At 37.4% G+C, this 21,820-nt stretch overlaps 1 protein-coding gene and 1 pseudogene across 2 annotated transcripts in view; one reads left to right on the top strand and one right to left on the bottom strand.

The window, feature by feature from the left end:
* IL1RAPL1 (interleukin 1 receptor accessory protein like 1) overlaps positions 1 to 21,820 on the bottom strand; it is a gene marked incomplete at both ends in the record, with an annotated part of 1,135,095 nt that overhangs the window by 872,997 nt on the left and 240,278 nt on the right. The window lies entirely within an intron of this gene.
* LOC307069323 (UV excision repair protein RAD23 homolog B-like) lies at positions 15,423 to 16,645 on the top strand (annotated as a pseudogene). Its single transcript has one exon. The product of its transcript is annotated as a UV excision repair protein RAD23 homolog B-like (transcript).

Below are 21,820 nucleotides of genomic sequence, written 5' to 3'. Positions count from 1 at the left end.
TAACTTCAGTGTGTTTTATAAACTGTGAAGGGATAGGTGCTTCTCACCCCCAACCCCTTATTTCTAAATAGCAGCAATTAGCACGACAGGATGTTGGCTGTGACCATTTTACCCATTCGAGCCTGTGAATGAATGTGAGTCTTCTGTCCACCACCAGCAAGCGTTCCTCCATTTTAGGACAACCAAAATCAAGGATGTTATAATTGCCTTGCTCCAAAGGTGGCGGTGAGACAGAGAATCTGGTGACACCAGCTTCCATATCTGACAGTACTAAGCAAAGCTGAGGACAATCACTAGTTCTGGAACTGGAGGTGCAGGACGGGGTTGTGAGGTGACCTGACTCTGTCATCATAGTGCACAAATTCAAATCTCATTTCTGTGGTTATGTGATCCTGGTAAGTTACTTGGCTTCTTAAAGACTTGGTTTTGTCATCTATAAAATGGCGTGATTCGTTGGATTCTTGTTGTGAGAATTAAGTTACTAAGTGCTTGATCTGGCATAAATGAGTACTTAGTAAATAAGTACCTGCTGCTGCTGCTGCTCTTTACACCTGTTCACACCTCTTTCCATCAATACATTACTTCAAAGATAATACAGCAAATCAAATGGCATGCCACTTGGGAACAAATTTTTAAAATGACCAGAGGAGTAACTGTATTTTAGGAACATGATACACCAGCATGTAATAAATAGCAAGTTGAAAGCTAACCTTAAAAAAAGAAAAGGAAAAAAATCAGCTGGCCTATGGTTTTTCAGTGTTTTTGCATATGAATATGCGCATGTAAAAGGAACATAATAAAGAAAAATATTTTTACTTGGCACTCACACACTCTTCCAACAAAAGAACTCGTATTTGTTGGTAATACTATATTTTCATTTATCCATTCAGTTACCGTATTTTGAGAGCCTACAGTGAACTAAAAAGTACAGTGAATTTTGAACTAGGTGGCAGGCCCAGAGACCCTAGCAGTTAAAGTATCCAAGTTAAAACAAAACCTGAGCTTCTGTTGCTACCGATATCCACTGTATGTGGCTATAGCAAAGGCTTTGAGCTCTACCTGTCCCGTTGTGATCTGGTCCACCGTGAGACAAGTTCCCCTGCCAAAGTTTTACCTACCATCTTTCAATCCTTAACATTGAATGACAGTTTCTGCCTCTTCCCTTGAACTGCCTGTAGAGGGCAAAATAGTCCCAATCTATCAAATACCTAAGTATTTTATTCTTGACATAGACACATCCGTACACACAGTCTGATGCAAATTGGAAAACCACCATGTGTCAAATACAGTATAGGCAATCTTGTCATTCATGAGAAAAAATGTTCTAGCTAATCATTATGAAAAGTAAAAGAGAGTAAGAGCTTTTCTGGTAACATTAGTTCATTTCCACTGCTAAACTTCCACTTCGAGTGTTAACAAGTTTCTAGACTTATTTTATTTTCATTGCCCCATTTTTTAAAAACTCTATTACATGTGGATATTGCCAAATACGGCCTACCTAGCCCCTTAGCATTCGTTGTGAAGATTAATAAGACAATGCCAGGCAGCATTTTCTATTACTCTGAAGAAATAAGATCTGCAAATACAAAAGGACATTACTAATTTGCATATACCATGGTTTGGCTGAAAGAGTCTCTGTTATTGGCCGCATATTAAATTTGGTTAAAAAAGAGCAACAAGAACTTTCTGGGTTTTTTACTTGAAATAGGAAAAGTCATCATTAATATCTTTTTTTTTTTTTTTTTTGTGGTATGCGGGCCTCTCACTGTTGTGGCCTCTCCCGTTGCGGAGCACAGGCTCCGGATGCGCAGGCTCAGCAGCCATGGCTCACGGGCCCAGCCGCTCCGCGGCATATGGGATCCTCCCAGACCGGGGCACGAACCCGTATCCCCTGCATCGGCAGGCGGACTCTCAACCACTGCGCCACCAGGGAGGCCCCATCATTAATATCTTTTAAATGACTTCTGTAACAAAGCCTAACTTCTAAGTCTTTAGGAAAAAAAAAAGAAAATTCTTTCAAAGTTCCATCTGTTTGTTATTTTAATAAAATACTTTGTCTAATTCAGCTTATTCAATTGTCTGAACCGCACTGCATTGCTAAAACCCAGGGGAGCTGTCTGTCAGCAGACACATTCCAAGTTCCAGAAAGATAATACTTAAAACATGATACCCTCTGAGCTCTCCTGAGATGAGCATCCAGTTTGAGAGCTTACAAGACGTTTGGGCTTGTTTCCTCTGCTAACCCTGTCACAAAAACCAAGGGAAGCCTGAAATTAAATAAATAAAAGCCCTATTAAGGCCAAAGCACATCACTTTGAAAGACTAGGTTTTAAGATCCCACTGGGTGTCTTTACATTCATTTTCAATTAGCTATTTTTCCTTTAATGAATTTCAGGAGGGTTCAGATTCATAGATCAGCCAGGCTAATGAAGGCCATTGGCGTTCTAGCACAGTCATGTTTTCATGAGGTAGAGAACACTTGGGATGAATTTGTAATTCATGCCCAAATGGAGAGATGCCACATAGAGGGAAAGATTTAAAAACAGTGGTGAGCTTTGGCATCTCTGGGGATGGATTCTGGACAGGTAAGCTTTAGATGCATATTAAACAGGTGAAAAGTTCCAAGAGAATAGGTGGACTAGGAAAAAATAATGTGGCAACATGATGTGTTGGCCTTTCAAGACAGTATTTGCAGGGTTTTAGGACCTGAAAGAAAAGAAGAGCATATCTGGCCACACCCTTGGTAAGAGACATAGATTCCGCTGAACAGATACAAGAATGGATGGAGTTTGAAAACGAAATCCAGGAAATGGATTTTCAGAAGGGAGCAAAGGAAACTGATTTTACAGAGAAAGAGGTCACAAGGTTAAAAAGATCCAAAGTCAATATAAAGCACCATGTCAGCCAGTGAGAAGCATAAGTATTTTATGCATCATCACCAACAGTGCTGGTTCCCTAGAACGAGGGTTTTATTAGTACTTGGTAACCACCTCTGCTTCCTCTTAATATCATGCCCCTGACTGAACTGCTTTAGGGACAAGGACAGGTGTGTGACAGCCATAAGAATATTTATATCAATTTGCCTACTTCTACCAGGTAGGAAGTGTATCCTAAGGCAATTTTTCATTTTAAATTATTCCTAAGAGGTCCTTTTTTTCTTCTTTTTTGCTTTTGCTTGGAATCAAAACACCAATTAAGGTATATTATTTCTGTAAGTTTTCACAGAAAGCTCAAGTAGTTAGTTATGAATTTTCTCCCTAATTTATTAACTTTTATACCTAACAGTAAGATAATCTGTGGAGAAATACCCATTTTTATGTGTCTTCTATAATATATACAAATCTAGAAAGGAAAAGGATAAAAGTCTTATGTCTCTTCTGTTGTTCTCCAGGTCAGTAAAATTTTTTCCTGTAATAAAAACAATAATGCGATAATTACAAATATAATGAGGGCTGAAAATGTCCTGGTCACTTTACTAGGCACTATGTGTACATGAGCTCATTAAGTCCTGAAACAGTTCTATTCCCATGTTATAAATGAGAATCTGAGAAAAGAAAGTTTAGGAATCTTGCCTAAAGTTACAGTCACTGAACACATTTATGTTTGGCCTCAGAGTCAATATGACAAGTCATTCTTACAATGGAAGTTCCAATGGGAATTAGAGAACGGAGCCTAGTCACAGTCAAAAAACTTATGTGCATCATTGGTAGTTGTCTTCCTGCAGGATCAAGTGGAGAGGCAATGGTGTGACACCAAGTTCTATATGGCGTTAGATCCCAAACCCATTAGGTTTTTATGGAGTGAGAACAAGCTGAAACATCTAAATATAGTTTTTTGCTCATGGCAGAAATGGCCATGTGGGTCTATGTTCTTAGTTCCAGAGATTACTGGTTAACCGGTAAAAGGAAAATTGATATCTGCTTGGGGGGTGGGTGCGAGGGGGCAATCGGACATTCAATGAGAGACACTGCAGGTCGGGTTTACATTTGAGACTATCCCAGAAAGTCACTTTAAGCTCCAGCTCATAGTTTTTCCCATCTCCCTTCTCTCTACTTTTTAGAGATTATTTCATAGACAGAAAACCAGAAATTACTTTTCAGCTCATTGCCTTTGGACAGGGAGGATATTATGATCTATTCTTATAAATGAAGGAACAGAATCTCAGTGTTTATGTAAACTGCTCACGGAGACAACATTTTGATACTGTACCTGGAACATACTGTTGTCATAAAACTATGATCCTTTTGGCTGAACCTAGTAGGTGCTCAGTAAATGTTTGAAGAAGGAGGGAAGCACTGATACAGTGTGTGGTTTATTAGAATTCCCAGCACCTCTATCCCAGTGTAGTTCATCTTCTCCTTCAGCACAATCTCTCTTACCTATTGCCTAACCTATACTGTTTCTTTCTTCTCTTTTGTTCCCAGAAATGCGCGTGAAGACAATGAATCTTGAAAGTATTTAAAAATATACACATATTACCAACTTTTAACTGGATAATTTGCTGCTCAGCTTGTGTAAATTGAGACCAAGTGGACTGCAAGCCCCTTAGGAGCAGGGTGAGAAAGCTCAGGACTTTAAGGCTGTATCCATGGACACAGCACACTGCCTAGCATGAGTAGAGCCTAGCAAATGTTGAGAAATGAAGGCCATCATCTACATGCAAATGAAGAATACCAGATAGAAGTAATAGAGATGAGAGTAAATTCTCCCCAGTTGATATTTCCCATGGGATCTCAGGGAAAGCAGATTAGGATTTGAAAAAGGTTTACAATTTTTGCTGCATTATAGGCCTTTTTATAAGTGAAAAAAGAAAGAGTTTTTCCTCAATACTCAAGGGTGCAGACATTCACTGGGCTGCATGAAGACAAACACATTGACAACATTCACTAAAATATTTTTGCTTTTTGAGGAAACATGGGAACACAGTTATCTCTAAGAAGGATTCATACACTCTGCATAGAATTCAGTCCAAAATTCACACTTCACTATAAAAGAAAAAATTCCTATCACACTAGAAATGCTGCACCAATGACAATACACTGAAAGAAAGGCAAAACACCCCCATCATGTCCACCATGTTTGTATAGTCATACTGATCAATCATCTACAACATCTACAATTAACAAATAACCCTGAAAAAAATAAGTCACGGGGGCTTCCCTGGTGGCGCAGTGGTTGCGAGTCCGCCTGCCGATGCAGGGAACGCGGGTTCGTGCCGCGGTCTGGGAGGATCCCACATGCCGCGGAGCGGCTGGGCCCGTGAGCCATGGCCGCTGAGCCTGCGCGTCCGGAGCCTGTGCTCCGCAACGGGAGAGGCCACAGCAGTGAGAAGCCCGCGTACCGCAAAAAACAAAAACAAAAACAAACAAAAAAAAAAAAAATAAGTCACGGGCATTTAGTGTCTTGGGCCTGAAGGGGAGATGGATTGCGGGTGGCTAGCTCTATTACGAATGTAGCTGATCTGATCTCCTCGATTACAGAGAGCTGACCCAGTTCCTGGTATTCACATGCAAAGAGCTGACAATATTAATGGTCTAGCGTGAATACATCCCACCTCCGTTTAAGGTGATTAAAGGGTTTATATTTCTTTTCTTCTTCTTTCTTTTATTTCTTAGAGAAATAATTCGTGGATGTAGCAAATAATTTTTAGCAGTTGTAAATGGAAAACAAATATCAGAGAACACAGACCTAAGTTTTGAATGCCAAGAAGATGCAGCTGTTGAAAACTGGTTGATTAATGTTGCTTAAACTCCGGCTACGCAGAGTGATCCCTGGACCAGTAGCAGCAGCATCACCAAGGAGCTCATTGGAAAGCACACTCTCAGGCCCCACCTCAGACCTGCTGAATCAGCATCTACATTTAACAACCTCTCCCACCCATCCCAGGGGATCCTTATGCACATTAATGTTTTGAGAAGCAGCTGCTTCAAGCAAGAGCCCTCCTTTGGATTCAGAGGGAACAGCAAAGAACCTTGGATGACAGGCTGCCTGCCTGGCACCCATTCACTGAGCCGACCCCTTTTTTTTCCAAACAGATTTACATCAGAAGGTGTGTTTTTCAGTTTCTGCAATGACTTCATTTGCTGTTGTAGAAGAAATTCCAAACTAAAAGGCACATCCATATGTAAGAAGGAAAACATTTATCATTTAGAAACTCACTTTTCCAAAAATACAACTATGTTTCATATATTTATTCCAGCGACTTTTCAAACTTGGCTGAAAATTGTAATCGCCCGTAATGTTTTAAAAACTAATTCCTTCATCTGGGCTCCTGCTCTGGAATATTCCAATTTGGTGATTGTGAGAGATGACCCAGGTTACTGTATTTTCAAAACTCAACAGTTAATTTTGATGTACAATTAGGATGGGGATTTATGGCTTGATTCTTTGGCTGTTCATATGCAGGGTGTTACAGAAGGGTGCCTCCTGAGGAATGCTTGCCCTGGCAACTTCCATCTCTTGATTTGGTCTGGAAGCAGTGTCCATTAGACTGTCGCCAAGAATTTTTTTCTATAAGGTTTATGAATTCTGGAGCCCCCACTAAAGTTGATGCTCACAGCTCATCCTGCTTAAGTTGAGTGGCAGCCTCTGAAAACACTCTGTGATAGATTGGGCAATTTACACCATTGAAAAACTAAGCAGGAAAAGAGGTAAAGCAGAGAAACAAGACTGAAGTGAGTTTCTTCCCTGGTCTTGTCAGGCTCGTAAGTTCCTGGGCAGTCGAGAAGTGACCCTCCTCCTTAATAAATAAGACATGTCAGAGGGCTAAAAATATCCATGGATTCCATTTTTATAGGAAGAAGAAATCAATTCATTCAGGAAGATGGCAATACAGTTGACCATTGAACAATGCAGGAGTTAGAGGCACCGACCCTCTGCACAGTTGAAAATCCGAGCATAGCTTATAGTCTGCCCTCCATATCCATGGCTCCCCCTTATCCACAAATTCAATCAACTTTGGATCATGTAATACTGTAATTTTTTACTACTGAAAAACTCTGCATGTAAGCGGACCTACACAGTTCAAATCTGTGTCGTTCAGGGGTCAACTGTACTCAACACGTGGTATTGACTGATTTTAAAACTGTATTTAACAGATGGTATTGACCTCAATCAAGGAAGCAGGTGAATAGAAAAGTAGAGAAAAGCCCAAGGAACTAGGAAGGACTTATCATGAACTCTTGGAAGGAGATTTTGAGATCAAGAATTTTTTTTATAATAGACTTTTTGGATTAAAGGACGTTTCTGTTCCCTCAACACAGTGTATGCTTCCTTATTAAGCTTACTTAATAAGTCTACTGTGTTTGTTCTAGAACCTATGTTTGCTAGTTTACTATATAATGTAATTATGAAATTACAAATTATGCAAAGGGATCAAATGTGAGTGCAAAATAAAAAGGTTGTTTCTATAAAAACTAAGTTGAAAATTTTGAAAAGGCTGGAGTCTCTACATATTAGTGAATCATACAGCAGTTGTCATTCTGCATCTGGCTTATTTCACTTAGCATAACGTACTACATATCCATCCATGCTGTTGCAAATAACAGGATTTCCTTCTTTCTTAAGGCTGTATAACAATCCATGGTATGTATATACTACATTTTCTATATCTATTCATCTGTCGATGGACATTTACAGTTTTTCCACGTCTTGGCTATTGTGAATACTTCTGCAAGGAACATGAGAATGCAGGTATCTCTTCAAAACTCTGATTTAAATTTTGCATAAATACCCACAAGTGGGATTGCTGGATCATATTACTAAGAGGATAGATCTCATGTTAAGTGTTTTTACCACACACCAAAAAAATAATGATGATGGCGGGAGGAAACTTCAGGAGGCCATGGATTTATTTATGGTCTTGATAGTTGTGAAGGTTTTACGAGTGTGTATTTATCCCCAAACTCATCAAATTGTATATACGTTAAATATTTACAACTTTTTATATATCAACCATGCCTCAATAAAGGGTTGTTAAAGAATTAAAAATGTCCCTCATCATCTGACCACAAAAAACCCAAAGATCACTAAAACAAAGTCCTGTTAAATTAGGTGTGGATGAGTCAACTCTTAAAGATGGGGGCAAATAAAAAATACAGGAGGATTCTGTAGTCATACTGCTTCACAATTACATTTATGTTTTACTCCCTTTTAAAGAAACTGAAATTGGAAATAGTAGATGATGCATTAAGAATAGAGTTTTTGCCAAAAAGACTTAGATTTCAAATAAGGAAACCAATATTTAAGGAAAAGGTCTGGCCCTACATGAAAAGATTAATAAATGAATGTACTTGTATTTTTATTTTTAAAAATGTTTATTTCTTTTACAATGAACTGTGCAGTTTTCCCAGCACCACTTATTGAAGAGGCTGTCTTTTCTCCATTGTATATTCTTGCCTCCTTTATCAAAAATAAGGTGACCATACGTGCTTTCTGTCCTGTTCCATTGATCTATATTTCTGTTTCTGTGCCAGTACCATACTGTATTGATTACTGTAGCTTTGTAGCACAGTCTGAAGTCAGGGAGCCTGATTCCTCCAGCTCCGTTTTTCTTTCTCAAGATTGCTTTGGCTATTCGGGGTCTTTTGTGTTTAAGACCTAAACAGACATTTCTCCAAAGAAGACATACAGATTGCCAACAAACACATGAAAGAATGCTCAACATCATTAATCATTAGAGAAATGCAAATCAAAACTAAAATGAGATATCATCTCACACCAGTCAGAATGGCCATCATCAAAAAATCTACAAACACAAACGCTGGGGAGGGTGTGGAAAAAGGGGAACCCTCTTGCACTGTTGGTGGGAATGTAAATTGATACAGCCACCTTGGAGAACAGTATAGAGGTTCCTTAAAAAACTAAAAATAGAACTACCATACGACCCAGCAATCCCACTCCTGGGCATACACCCTGAGAAAACCATAATTCAAAAAGCGTCATGTACCACAATGTTTATTGCAGCTCTATTTACAATAGCCAGGACATGGAAGCAACCTAAATGCCCATCAAAGATGAATGGATAAAGAAGATATGGCACATATATACAATGGAATATTACTCAGCCATAAAAAGAAATGAAATTGAGTTATTTGTAGTGAGGTAGATGGGCCTAGAGTCTGTCGTACAGAGTGAAGTAAGTCAGAAAGAGAAAAACAAATACCGTATGCTAACACATATATATGGAATCTAAAAAAAAAAAAAAAAGGTCATGAAGAACCTAGGGGCAGGACGGGAATAAAGACGCAGACCTACCAGAGAATGGACTTGAGGATACGGGGAGGGGGAAGGGTAAGCTGGGACAAAGTGAGAGAGTGGCATGGACCTAAATACACTACCAAACGTAAAATAGATAGCTAGTGGGAAGCAGCCACATAGCACAGGGAGATCAGCTCAGTGCTTTGTAACCACCTAGAGCGGTGGGATAGGGAGGGTGGGAGGGAGGGAGATGCAAGAGGGAGGGGATATGGGGATATATGTATATGTATAGCTGATTCACTTTGTTATAAAGCAGAAACTAACTCACCATTGTAAAGCAATTATACTCCAATAAAGATGTTTAAAAATAAATAAATAAATACCAATATATGTAGTTTACCATTTAATTGTGACACTCATCCAGAACATGTTTTCTAATTGCAGCTATTTAAATACATTTATGAGGACACACTCAGCAAACTACAAAATCTACAGAGTATATATAAAAGTGAACAGGTTTTCATCTAGACTTGTCTCATGCTGCCCACAAACATAGAGCTCTAGATTAAAATGTTACTTTCCATAAATTGTCACAAGAACCTCTCACCTGTATTACTTCAAATTTGTGTACCTGACAGGCCGTGAAGTCTCCAAGTATTTAAAACATTGCCCCTCTAAGAAAAAAAAGGCACCATGTGAACATATTTTTTGCAGAGCAGCTCTGCCTGGATCTTGTGGAATGTGTACAGAGAGAAACTATCCTAGGGGCTGTCCTCCACTAACTGGGCCTGGGCTGAATTTGTGCACAAACCAAAGGGAAGTCAGGGCACTAGGAGGCCAACTGCCTTTCTGAGATACCTTGATCTGAAACCTTGTTTATCAGAGATGTTTCATATTGGGTCACGGAAAAGCTACCCAATCGTGTCTTCTTAATGGGAAGTGTCAGAGATAGATGAACAAGGAGAGCAGGGGTCACTTGAGCTCGTGTTATGTCCCAATAAGGCAGAGCTATAATTTCTAGTTCACACCTCTGATGTACATCCTTGTATTAGAAAGACTATGCCTTTCTATCCTACAATCCTCAAGGCATACCATCTTAAAGCTAATTTGTACACTACTCTTCCTTGTAGACAATGTGCCAAACTATTATAACAAGAATATTATCCTTCATTTTGAACACATGTAAAACATACTTTAAAAAACATAGTGATTTCTATGAAGTAGTTACTATCTCATTCACAGGTAAATTGATTCCCAAAATATAGAAGGGGATTATATGTCATAATTTTTTATATGTTTGTATTTTTAGCACAGGAAAATGCATAAAAGAAACTCGTAAGAAATTAGAAACAAGTTAAGCAATAGAAAACTCCTGTGTTAATCCTTGTCTAGGGACTAGTCTTTCCCACAAAAAATTTTAAAAGTGGCGATAAAACATATTAATATGAAAAACATTGAAAGGAATTCACACTTTACTTATTAACCACATGCACAATGGTTAAAAGGAGGTAAGACCAGTGAGCTGCCTTTTAAATTAAATGATCAAACTTGAAATACCCTCTCTTAGATGGCATGGAATTACTTGACCTGGTCATATTTATTTGTGTTTATACATGAAGCACTGGATCTAAGCCACAGTATAAAGCTGAAGTAGAACAGATTTCTAGTTACAAAGCCATTCAGCATGGCTTCTTCAAGGGAATGTCCTCAATAAATGGCATTTAGATGAATTAATAGCAACAGCTATTACAACATGATGTACAGCTTTTCATACTGGTTATTCTATATGGCTTTGCAGTAGCAGTTTCCAAATTACATTCAATTTAGTGCAACTTTCTCAAAGATGTCAATATATACCATGTGCAAAATGCTTGTAGGACATGCTGGATGCTATGAACATCCCTTAGAGCATCAAAATACATTTTAGCAAATTAAAAGGTCTGAGAAATCCTGCAGGCATTTATTAAATTTACCTACAATGATTCCAATTTTTCCCAAAATTGTTCAACCATAGAACTATTTACCAAGGAATACTTATTAACATCTCATAGAAAATTGACATACTATGATATAGTTTGGCCCACTGTCATACGTATGTCTTTAATCAAACTCTGGTGGAGTAGGTAAGAGAGTTCACATTTTTTTGCAGGTAAAACTAGGTGACTCACTAATTTCCAATGCTTACTCAAAGATTAAAAAATAAATAAATAAATGATTGCTACCTATATGGACTCCAAAATTTAATATGCTAAAGTTTGCATAAAATTTGACAATATTTTCTAGCTGTAATTAAGAGATTTAAGAAACTCTAGAGTTAAAACAAATTGTTTTAAATAACTATTGTCTTTAACACAAGAGAATTATAAGATTTTGCTTTCTATTTGTGTACTGATGGCTGGAAATGGCTTCAATTGCTCCGCTTTTGGGAATTAAATTATTATTGGCTGCAGATCCTTAAATATTTTATTTCAGAAAATCAGTGTTTTTGCTCTCTTTCTCAATTTCTGCAGAATTTCTTCTTTAATTTACAAGTGGAAAAAGTATAAGAAGTTAACAATCATTCCTATGTTTGTGAACACTGTGTAAAACAAGGAAAGGAAAAGAGTATGCATTCTTTAAATATGATTTTCTTCAAATATAACCAGACAAGATTATCTCTTTTGACTAAATTTTGATATGTTTCACAGCCACCTAGATGCCAAAGATGAAGGGTTGACGGCTTCTGTCTCAAGTCTTCTTGAAGCTAATAAGAGAGTTAATGCCAACTTGGCAGCATCAATGCTCTGTTGGATAGGCGACTCGAGTCCCAGAGTCTGGGTGAGAAATTTGCCCTGGCAGCTGGGGGAATTTCTACAGAAAGCAATCAAAGGCAGAAAAAGGAGCCACATTTTGAATTGTTAAAACAAACAAACAAACAAAAACTATCATCTAAATATGACAGGTATATTACAGTTAAGATTAGAATTTCCACCATGGACTGTTGGCATTCTTGGATTTAATATTAGTAATTCAAATATTTAATGACAACCTTTAAAGCTTATGATATAGTTAAATCCATTTGTCTTTTTCCAGTATGGCTTTCTTCCCTTACTGTTATATTTTTAAAAGCATTTTCCACCCCAATGTCACATAAATATTCATCTAAAGTTTTCTTTAGTAAAGTTTCAATTTTATATTTATATCTTTAATCCACCTAATGTTAATTTTGGTGTATGCTACACAGTAAGGATCCAATTTCTTTCTTTTCAAATGATAAAACTTTCCCAAATGTAATTCGAAAAATAAACCTTTTTGGGGGCCACTATTTGAAATAAATATTTTAAAGTGCTACATTTGTATTTAAACTTGCGTACTAATTATTCTGCTCCATAGTTGTATCTGATGTGTCTGTCTATCCCTACAACAATACCTCTACAAAAATTATTGGAGCTTTAATATGTATTTTAATAATGGAATGTAAAATTGATCATTTTATTCTTAAAAAAAATTGAACACTTTGCACAGATTTGTTCTAGGATATTTTTCTTACTACATCTTGGGAATTGGAAGCACTGGTGAAGAAGTTCCCCTAATAAAAGCCTGGGCTTCAATAATTTTACCAGCAAACATTGGGAAATTTTCCAGCATCAAAAGATTCCAAAGCCAATGAAATTACTGCAAAGCACTAAAAGGATGAACTCTCAACTTATTTTGTAAAACTAGTGTAAATGTTATACTAAAAGATGACATGAAAAGTAGATCAGTCTCGTCAAAAATATTAAATAAAGACCTATTAAAGGCATTTGATTAAATTCATTGTCTATTCTGAGGATTCAAAGCAAACTAAGAGTACAGGTATCCATTCTTTATCAAATAAAGATAATCTAAAATATCCTACTAAGAGGAAGACAAATACTGTATGATCTAAATTATATGTAAAATCTAAAAAAGCAGAACTCATAGAAAGAGACTAGAATGGTGGTTATCAGGGGCTGGGGGTGGGCAGGTGTTGGTCAAACTGTACAAACCTCCAATTATAGGATGAATAAGTTCTGGATGTACAGCATGGTGACTATAGTTAATAATACTGTATTTTGTTCTGGAAAGTTGCTAAGAGAGGAGTAGGCTTTAAATGTTACCACCACCAAAAAAATATTGGTAATTATGTGACATGAGAGAGGTGTTAGCTAAGGCTATGGTGGTAAACATTTTACAATACATAAGTGTATCAAATCAACATTTTGTACACCTTAAACTTACACAATGTTATATGTCAATTATGCCTCAAAAAATCCTATTTAATAGTAAAAGACTAAGTTAAAAACAAGTAACCAGATCTTATGGCTATTATTTAATATTACTTTAGAAATTCTAGCTAATGACATGAGTCAAGAAAAATAAGAAGTATATAAGTCTTGGAAAGAGGACTGCCTGAAAAAATATGAAATACTAACTGAAAAACAATTAGGACTAATTAGAGAACTCAGTATAAAAATAAAAATATTAAAATAAATCAATACATTTCCTTCATATCAATATTAGTAAGCAAAATAGAAAAATCCATAAATACCTAGAAGTCTATACACAAATAAACAAAATACTTTGAGACACAAAAGACGACATGCATAAATAGAAAAACAGGTTAAATTTTCAAGTGAAAACAGTCAATATTTTGATGTGTGTGTTCATTTTTGAACAATATAAAGGGTTGCTGCAGTTTCCAAAATAGCCTTGCTTGATTTATTCAGAATAAATTTACATCATTTTTGCAGGTATTTTCGTTTCTTTTTATGTTATATATCCATTAGTTAATCCAGTTATCTCTTGAGTATGTGTGTATCCCCCTCTCCCCACCTTTCTTTCCTTTTCTTTCTATTCTCACTGGCACTGCCCTAGTTCAGCACCGAACTTTTCCACAAGACTTCACCAGCAGCGGCTTTGAAACATCTTCTATGTCCTGAGTTTGGAAGGATAGTTTTGCACCTCCTTTGCCCAACTGCTATGTCACAATCTTGCTAATATTCTGAATACCCACATAAATGGAGTTTCTATTTCCTAACTCTTATACCATGAATATATTCTACATATGGCTAAAGTAACTTTTCTAAGATACAGATCAGCTGATGTCACTGCCTTCCTCAAAACTCTTTACTAGTTCTCAACTGCCTACAACATGTCATCTGAAGGCTTTGTGGGTTGTCATTTGATACCTCTAAGATCAAGATCCAGTCCCCCTTTCAGCCACATCCCCCTAAACTCTCCATTCTGTATCTATTCCCCAGCAAAACTAGGCTTCCCTTTCTCCATAACCATATTTCCACCATCCTTGGAGTCCCAGACTAAACACTACCTACCTCCTTCATGAAAGCTGACCTCACCCTTGTCTGAAATTAAAATTCTTTCTCCTCTGTGTTCTGATAACAATTTGTTTGCAAATCTACACCAGCATTTATTCTATCATTCCATTATGAAATATTTATTATATGTGGTTATTTGTGTACTGTATAAATGGTAAGGTCCTTCAGGGCAGACCTCATGAAATATTTATACTTATGTTCCCTACAGCACCACAGGCACAGTATCTTGTATTTAGTAAGTAATCAATAAACGTTTGATGAATTTATTAAAATTAGTAACTTTATGGACTATAAGGGGGTATATATTACTCTCTTCAACTTAATTATAGCTATCATTTTCAGATGTTCAGCATGTTCCACATAATATGCTAAGCAACTTCCATTTTATTCTCACAGCTTGATGAAATAGGTATTATTAGCCTCATTTGTCACACAATATACTAAGCACCTTACATTTTATTCCATTTTATTCTCATACAACCCTAAGAACTAGGTATTTATTGGCCTCATTTTTCAGTTAACCAAGGGAGTGTATCTTGCCTAAAAGTGGCAGACCCACAGTTCAAACCTAATTTGACTCTAAGCCTGAGTGTGTGTGTGTGCGTCTCTGTGCGCACGCATGCATGCGCACATGCAAACTAGTAGAAGTAAAGATAGATATCAAGCCCTAAGAATGAAGGAGTGTGATGAAAGTTCCAGAAGAAACATGTACAAGACAATGTGTACAAACATTTGCTACTTTGGAGCCACGAAGAATCACAAAGAAAAGGGTGGGGGCACTTCTTTTTTTGTTTTCCTCTGGCAAAGAGCACTAAACTAGGGAACCAAGAGAGCAATGGGTCAGTATAATTAAGAAAGACTTGGGCAGCGTTGCTGCGTGGCAGCACCATGCTGGTCACCCTGAAGACCCTCCAGCAGCAGACCTTCAAGATGGACATCGACCCAGACGAGATAGTAAGAGCACTGAATGAGAAGACTAAATCTGAAAAGGGTAAAGATGCCTTTCCTGTAGCAGGTCAAAAATTAATTTAGCAGGCAAAATCCTCAATGATGATACTGCTCTAAAAGAATGTAAAATTGATGAGAAAAACTTCGTGGTGGTTATGGTGACAAGACCCAAAGCAGTGACACCACCAGCACCAGCTACAACTCAGCAATCTAATTCTGCCACCACTACCACAGTTAGTTTCTCCACAGCACCAGCTGTGGCTCAGGCCCCAACCCCTGCCCTCACTTTGGCCCCCACTCCCACACCTGCATCTGTCACTCCAGCATCAAGTACAGTGGCTTCTGAACCTGCACCTGCTAGTGCAATGAAACAAGAAAAACCTGCAGAAAAGCCAGCAGAAACACCAGTGGCTGCTAGCCCAACATCAACTGATGGTACATCAGGTGATTCTTCTCGGTCAAACCTTTTTGAAGATGCAACAAGTGCACTTGTGACAAGTCAGTCTTAGGAGAATATGGTAACTGAGATCATGTCAATGGGCTATGAACGAGAGCAAGTAATTGCAGCCCTGAGAGCCAGTTTCAACAACCCTGACAGAGCAGTGGAGTATCTTTTAATGGGAATTCCTGGATATAGAGAAAGTCAGGCTGTGGTTGACCCCCCTCCAGCAGCGAGTATTGGGGCTCCTCAGTCATCAGTGGCTGCAGCTGCAGCAACTACGACAGCAACGACTACAACAAGTTCTGGAGGACACCCTCTTGCATTTTTACGGAATCAGCCTCAGTTTCAACAGAGGAGACAAATTATCCAACAGAATCCTTCCCTGCTTCCAGCATCGCTACAACAGATAGGTCGAGAAAATCCTCAGTTACTGCAGTAAATTAGCCACCATCAGGAGCATTTTATTCAGATGTTATATTGAACCAGTTCAAGAAATGGGGGGTCAAGGAGGAGGGGTGGAAGTGGCAGTGGAGGAACTGCAGAAGCTGGAAGTGGTCATATGAACTACATTCAAGTAACGCCTCAGGAAGAAGAAGCTATAGAAAGGTTAAAGGCATTAGGATTTCCTGAAAGACTTGCGATACAAGCATATTTTGCTTGTGAGAGGAATGAGAACTTGGCTGCCAATTTTCTTCTATAGCAAAACTTTGATGAAGATTGAAAGGGACTTTTTTTCATCTCACACTTCACACCAGTGCATTACACTAACTTTGTTCACTGGATCGTCTGGGATGACTTGGGCTTATGTCCACATACTTGGTATAAGGTAGTGGATTGTTGGGGGTGGGAAGGGGGGATCTAAGATGCAGGGCGGGGATGAATACCGTGCATGCCTGCTTCAATTAGCAGATGCCACAAATCCACACAGCGTGTAAAAAATTGTACAAACAAAAGTCAGCTTTTGCAGGTCTTTATTTCTTCTATAAAACAGTAGGTAACTTTTCCTAGGTTTCACTCTTTTAGTGTACTAGATCCAGAAACTTAGTGTAATGCCCTGCTTTATATTTCTTTGACTTAACATTGGTTTCAGAAAGAGTCTCTGCTACCTAGAATCTACGGTCCCTATTCTATGGCAACATTGGATAATGGCTTTGTGAAATTGAAAAAAAAAAATTTGGAGCAACTGTAAACAGAAATGCCAAATTATTGATGGTTATTGTTGCTGCTTCAAATAGGTATAAAATTAATGTGTAAGAAAGCCCATTCTTTCATGATAAATACTTGGGGTTGAGTGGGGAGAGGGGTAATATTTTCTTAAAATGAAAATAATTACTGCTATTTTAAATTTCTTGATCATTGAATGTGAGACCCTTCTAATATGATTTGAGAAGCTGTACGAGTATAGGCAGAGTTTTATTTTCCTGTTTACATTTTTTTTGCTTTGCTTTGGGGGAAAATTGGTAGGTGTCTAATTACCGTTTACTTCATTGTTATATTGCAGTAAAAAGTTTTAAAACCACAGTTGCATGTTTGCTTTTGATGTATCCCTTTGTGGAATTAGCACTTTGGGGCCAATGGAGAAATGCAGCATTCACCATCCCTGTCTTCCCCTTCCCTCAGCAGAAATGTGTTTGTCAGCAAGTCGTGAGTTCCAACCGTTGCCTTTTTTAAAACCCACAAAATGCTGATTCAGTTCAAAATTAATACAAGTGTCTCAAAACTGAGTTTCTGATATTTGTAAATGTTTTTCCTTATTAGATAAGAATGTATGACCATTTAAGTCATTTAGGATTCTTTGCTTTCGAAAAGAGAAGGTGGACAGAACCATAATCAAGCATCTTTTATTGCATTGGACAGACCACAGAAATCTTTTGGAAGGGTTGGGAGATGCGGCTGGAAAAGTACTTTGGAAAATGTACAATCAAGACATCTCATGGAATATTAAAAGACAAATCTTAATAGCAAAAAAAAAAAAGAAAGACGGGCCAAACAGGTAAATTGTATGGTATGTGAATTATATCACAATACAGCTATTAAAATAATTATTTGAGGAGCTGTTTAAAATACAGATCTATGTGTTCTACCTCAAGGAATTCTGATTATGCAGATTTGGAGGGACACAGAGATCTGCATTTTTAGAAATCACTTCTAGTTAATTCTGATGCAAGAGTTTTTAATTGCTCACATTTTCAGAATCACTGGCATAGAGTGTTAAAAATGCAAAGTCAGGGCTTCCCTGGTGGCGCAGTGGTTGAGAGTCCACCTGCCGATGCAGGGGACGCAGGTTCGTGCCCCGGTCCAGGAGGATCCCACGTGCCGCGGAGCGGCTGGGCCCGTGAGCCATGGCCGCTGAGCCTGCGCGTCCGGAGCCTGTGCTCCGCAACGGGAGAGGCCGCAGCAGTGAGAGGCCCGCGTACCGCAAAAAAAAAAAAAAAAAATGCAAAGTCATTATATTTAGTTTTTCAGGTCACATATCTTCAGTGGTGCCATTCATATTATATGCAACATGAATGTCACCCTATGAAGCTGTCCAGTGTGCAACATGTACGGATGTGAGCAACATCCCTTTAAAAGTACAAGGTACGATGGGAGAAGAGAGGACTAACATTTCCTCGGTACCTATGATCTGCCAGTTACTGTGCTATGCAAGATAGAGAGGTTGATATATAACTTATATAAGCTGTATCTATCTATCTTACTAACATCTTTAAAGTTAGGTATTATCACCTCTGTTGTACATATGAAGAAACTTACATTCAGAGAACTTTAACATTCCCCATGTTACATAGCTAGCAATTATTCCTTCATCCATTCGATTTATAAACAGCAATTAATGTTTACTGTAAGCCTGGCACCAAGAGAACTAAAACCAAACAATTAAAGAAAAGTTATCAGAAGAACAGTACCACCGAAAGAGTTCCAGCCTTGTACTCTATAGGGCAATGAGAACTCTATATGGAAAACAGACTGAAGTAGTCACCTGTGATGAGGTGGTACTTTGTATTGATACTGGAACTAGGAACATCATAAAAGGATCCATATGAATATATCACAGTATGCTCTCACCATAAATGTCATCTTCTTGCAGCAATGACCAAGAAAGCCATCAAATAGCATTTCAGTTTTTTTAAACCCACAAACATTCACTGAGTAAACACTCTGTCAAACCCTTGATAAGGATAACAAGAAAGTGCCCTGCACTTTTGATGCAACCTCAAAGGAACCCACTTGTAAGTTAGGACGGCCTTCCAAATGGTTTGATGAAAATCAAAAGGCCATTAAAATGTTCATTTTTCCTAAAATTCTAACTGATCCAAGTGGCCACTCTTCTTCTCCATCTTCCTGGGCGAAGATATTGCATCCTCCTCCACTCAGTCTTCATGTCATTAACTAAACATAATACCTGAAAAAGAAAACTATCCTCTAAAGACACACAGTGCCAAGGGCTTATTATGGTAGCTTTTAAGAATATTTAAAAGATTTCTTGATCTGCAGTAGAACTGGCAATGACTGTGCTGAACCACTTCTCTGAAATGGTTAGTAAAATTAGAAAGGGAAAATAACTAACTGAATTCTTATATCCAAGGGGCATTACCAGAAAAAAACAAGAAAGTACAGTTCTGCTTTAGCTTCATAGTGTTTTCCTGTTTTCATAAAGAAAATGCTATTACCTTCATTAAAGGTAAACCATTAATAATCAGGATTTTAAAAAGTACATGCAAATATGCTATGAGCTCAAAATAGAATATCAGGAAGTGTTACTCTTGCAAAACCAAAGGGAATTAATTATCAGCTTAAAACATATCATTTAACAAGCTAGCACTAAGCAAAAAAAGTTATACAAGATGATGAAAAGGGAAGAAAATATGATGGACAGTTGAGAAAGAATTTAAGACAGTCTGTCACCCAGAAGCACCCAAGTATCATTTTCAATCTCATCAGTACTTTAATATGATATTCAACTTTTCCTTGGCCTTCTCACAAACTTTGCTCTTCTTTGGAACACCCAGTAGGACATTTTTGCTCTTCAAATAGGAGTATTTCAAGATCTCAATGGAATTATCATTACACTCAGTCTGGTCTCTTCACCAAAGCTCTTTATCACCAAACCACCACATGCAACTTTTACATTTAAAGCTCCTAGTAGGAGCTTTGAGATTGGAAATTCAAAATATCAATATCCTATTTGACCTTCTGCTCCATCCTTGCCAAAAAAATGATATCACAAAGGCAAAAACAGAAAATATTTTAACACATTACTATGTAAAAACTCAAGCATATACAAAAATAGAGAAAGGAGTAAAATGAACACCCATGTATATATTACACAGCCTCAAAAAATAAGCTATAGACAATCTTATTTCCTCTCCATTCCCATTCACCCTCCCCTCATATTATTTTTATACAAATTCCATATAAGTATCTTTCATACATAAACTAGTTCAGTTTATAATTCTAAAAATTAAGAAGGCCATTTTGTGCTAGTACCATACTGTTATGATTACTGTAGCTATGTACTATAGTCTGAAGTCGAGGAGTGTGATGCCTACAGTTCTGATCTTCTTGCTCAAGATTATTTTGGCTATTCAGGGTCTTTTTTGTTTCCACACAAAATTTGAAATTATTTGCTCTGGTTCTGTGAAAAATGCCATTGGTATTTTGATAGGGATTGCACTGAATCTATAGACTGCCTTGGGTAGTATGGTCATTTTAACAATATCAATTCTTCCAATACAAGAACACAGTATATCTTTCCATCTGTTTGTATCATCTTCAATTTCTTTCATCAGTGTCTTATACTTTTCTGGGGTCTTTTACCTCCTTAGGTAGTTTTATCCCTAGGTGTTTTATGCTTTTTGATGTGATGGTAAGTGGGACTGTTTCCTTAATTTCTCTTTCTGATAATTTGTTCTTGATAGAAATGCAACAGATTTCTATTTATTAATTTTGTATCCTGCAACTTTACCAAATTCACTGATAAGTTCTAGTAGTTTTCTGGTGGTGTCTTTAGGATTTTCTGTGTATAATACCATGTCATCTGCAAACAGTGACAGTTTTACTTCTTCCTTTCCAATCTGGATTCCTTTTATTTCTTTTTCTTCTCTGACTGCTGTGGCTAGGACTTTAAAAACTGTGTTGAAAAAAAGTGGCAAGAGTGAACATCCTTGTCTTGTTCCTAATCTTAGATGAAATGCTTTCAGCTTTTCACCATTGAGTATGACGTTAGCTGTGGGTTTGTCATATATGGCCTTTACTATGTTAAGGTATGTTCACTCTATGCCCATTTTCTGGAGAGTTCTTATCACAACTGGATGTTGAATTTTATCAAAAGCTTTTTCTATATCTATTGAGAAGATCATACGATTTTTATTCTTCAATTCATTAATGTGGTGTATGAAAAACACACATAGATCAATGTAACAGAAGACAGAGCCCCAAAATAAATCCACATACTTATCAAGGTCAATTAATCTATGACAAAGGAGGCGAGAGTATACAATGGAGAAAAGACAGTCTCTTCAATTAGTGGTGCTGGGAAAACTGGACAGCTACATTTGAAAGAATGAAATTAGACACTCTCTAACACCATACACAATAATAAACTCAAAATGGATTAAAGACCTAAATGTAAGAGCAGACACTATAAAACTCCTAGAAGAAAACATAGGCAGAACAGTCTTTGACATAAACCACAGCAATATTGTTTTGGATCCATCTCCTAGAGTAATGGAAATAAAAACAAAAATAAACAAATGGGACCTAATTAAATTTAAAAGCTTCTGCACAGCAAAGGAAACCACTGATGAAATGAAAAGACAACATACTAAATGGAAGAAGATATTTTCAAATGATATGACTGATAAGGCGTTAGTACCCAACATATATTCATTGATTA

The sequence above is a fragment of the Hyperoodon ampullatus genome (genome assembly GCF_949752795.1).
Source record: "Hyperoodon ampullatus genome assembly, chromosome: X".
NCBI lineage: Eukaryota > Metazoa > Chordata > Mammalia > Artiodactyla > Ziphiidae > Hyperoodon > Hyperoodon ampullatus.
This window is presented reverse-complemented; position numbering and strand designations above follow the sequence as displayed.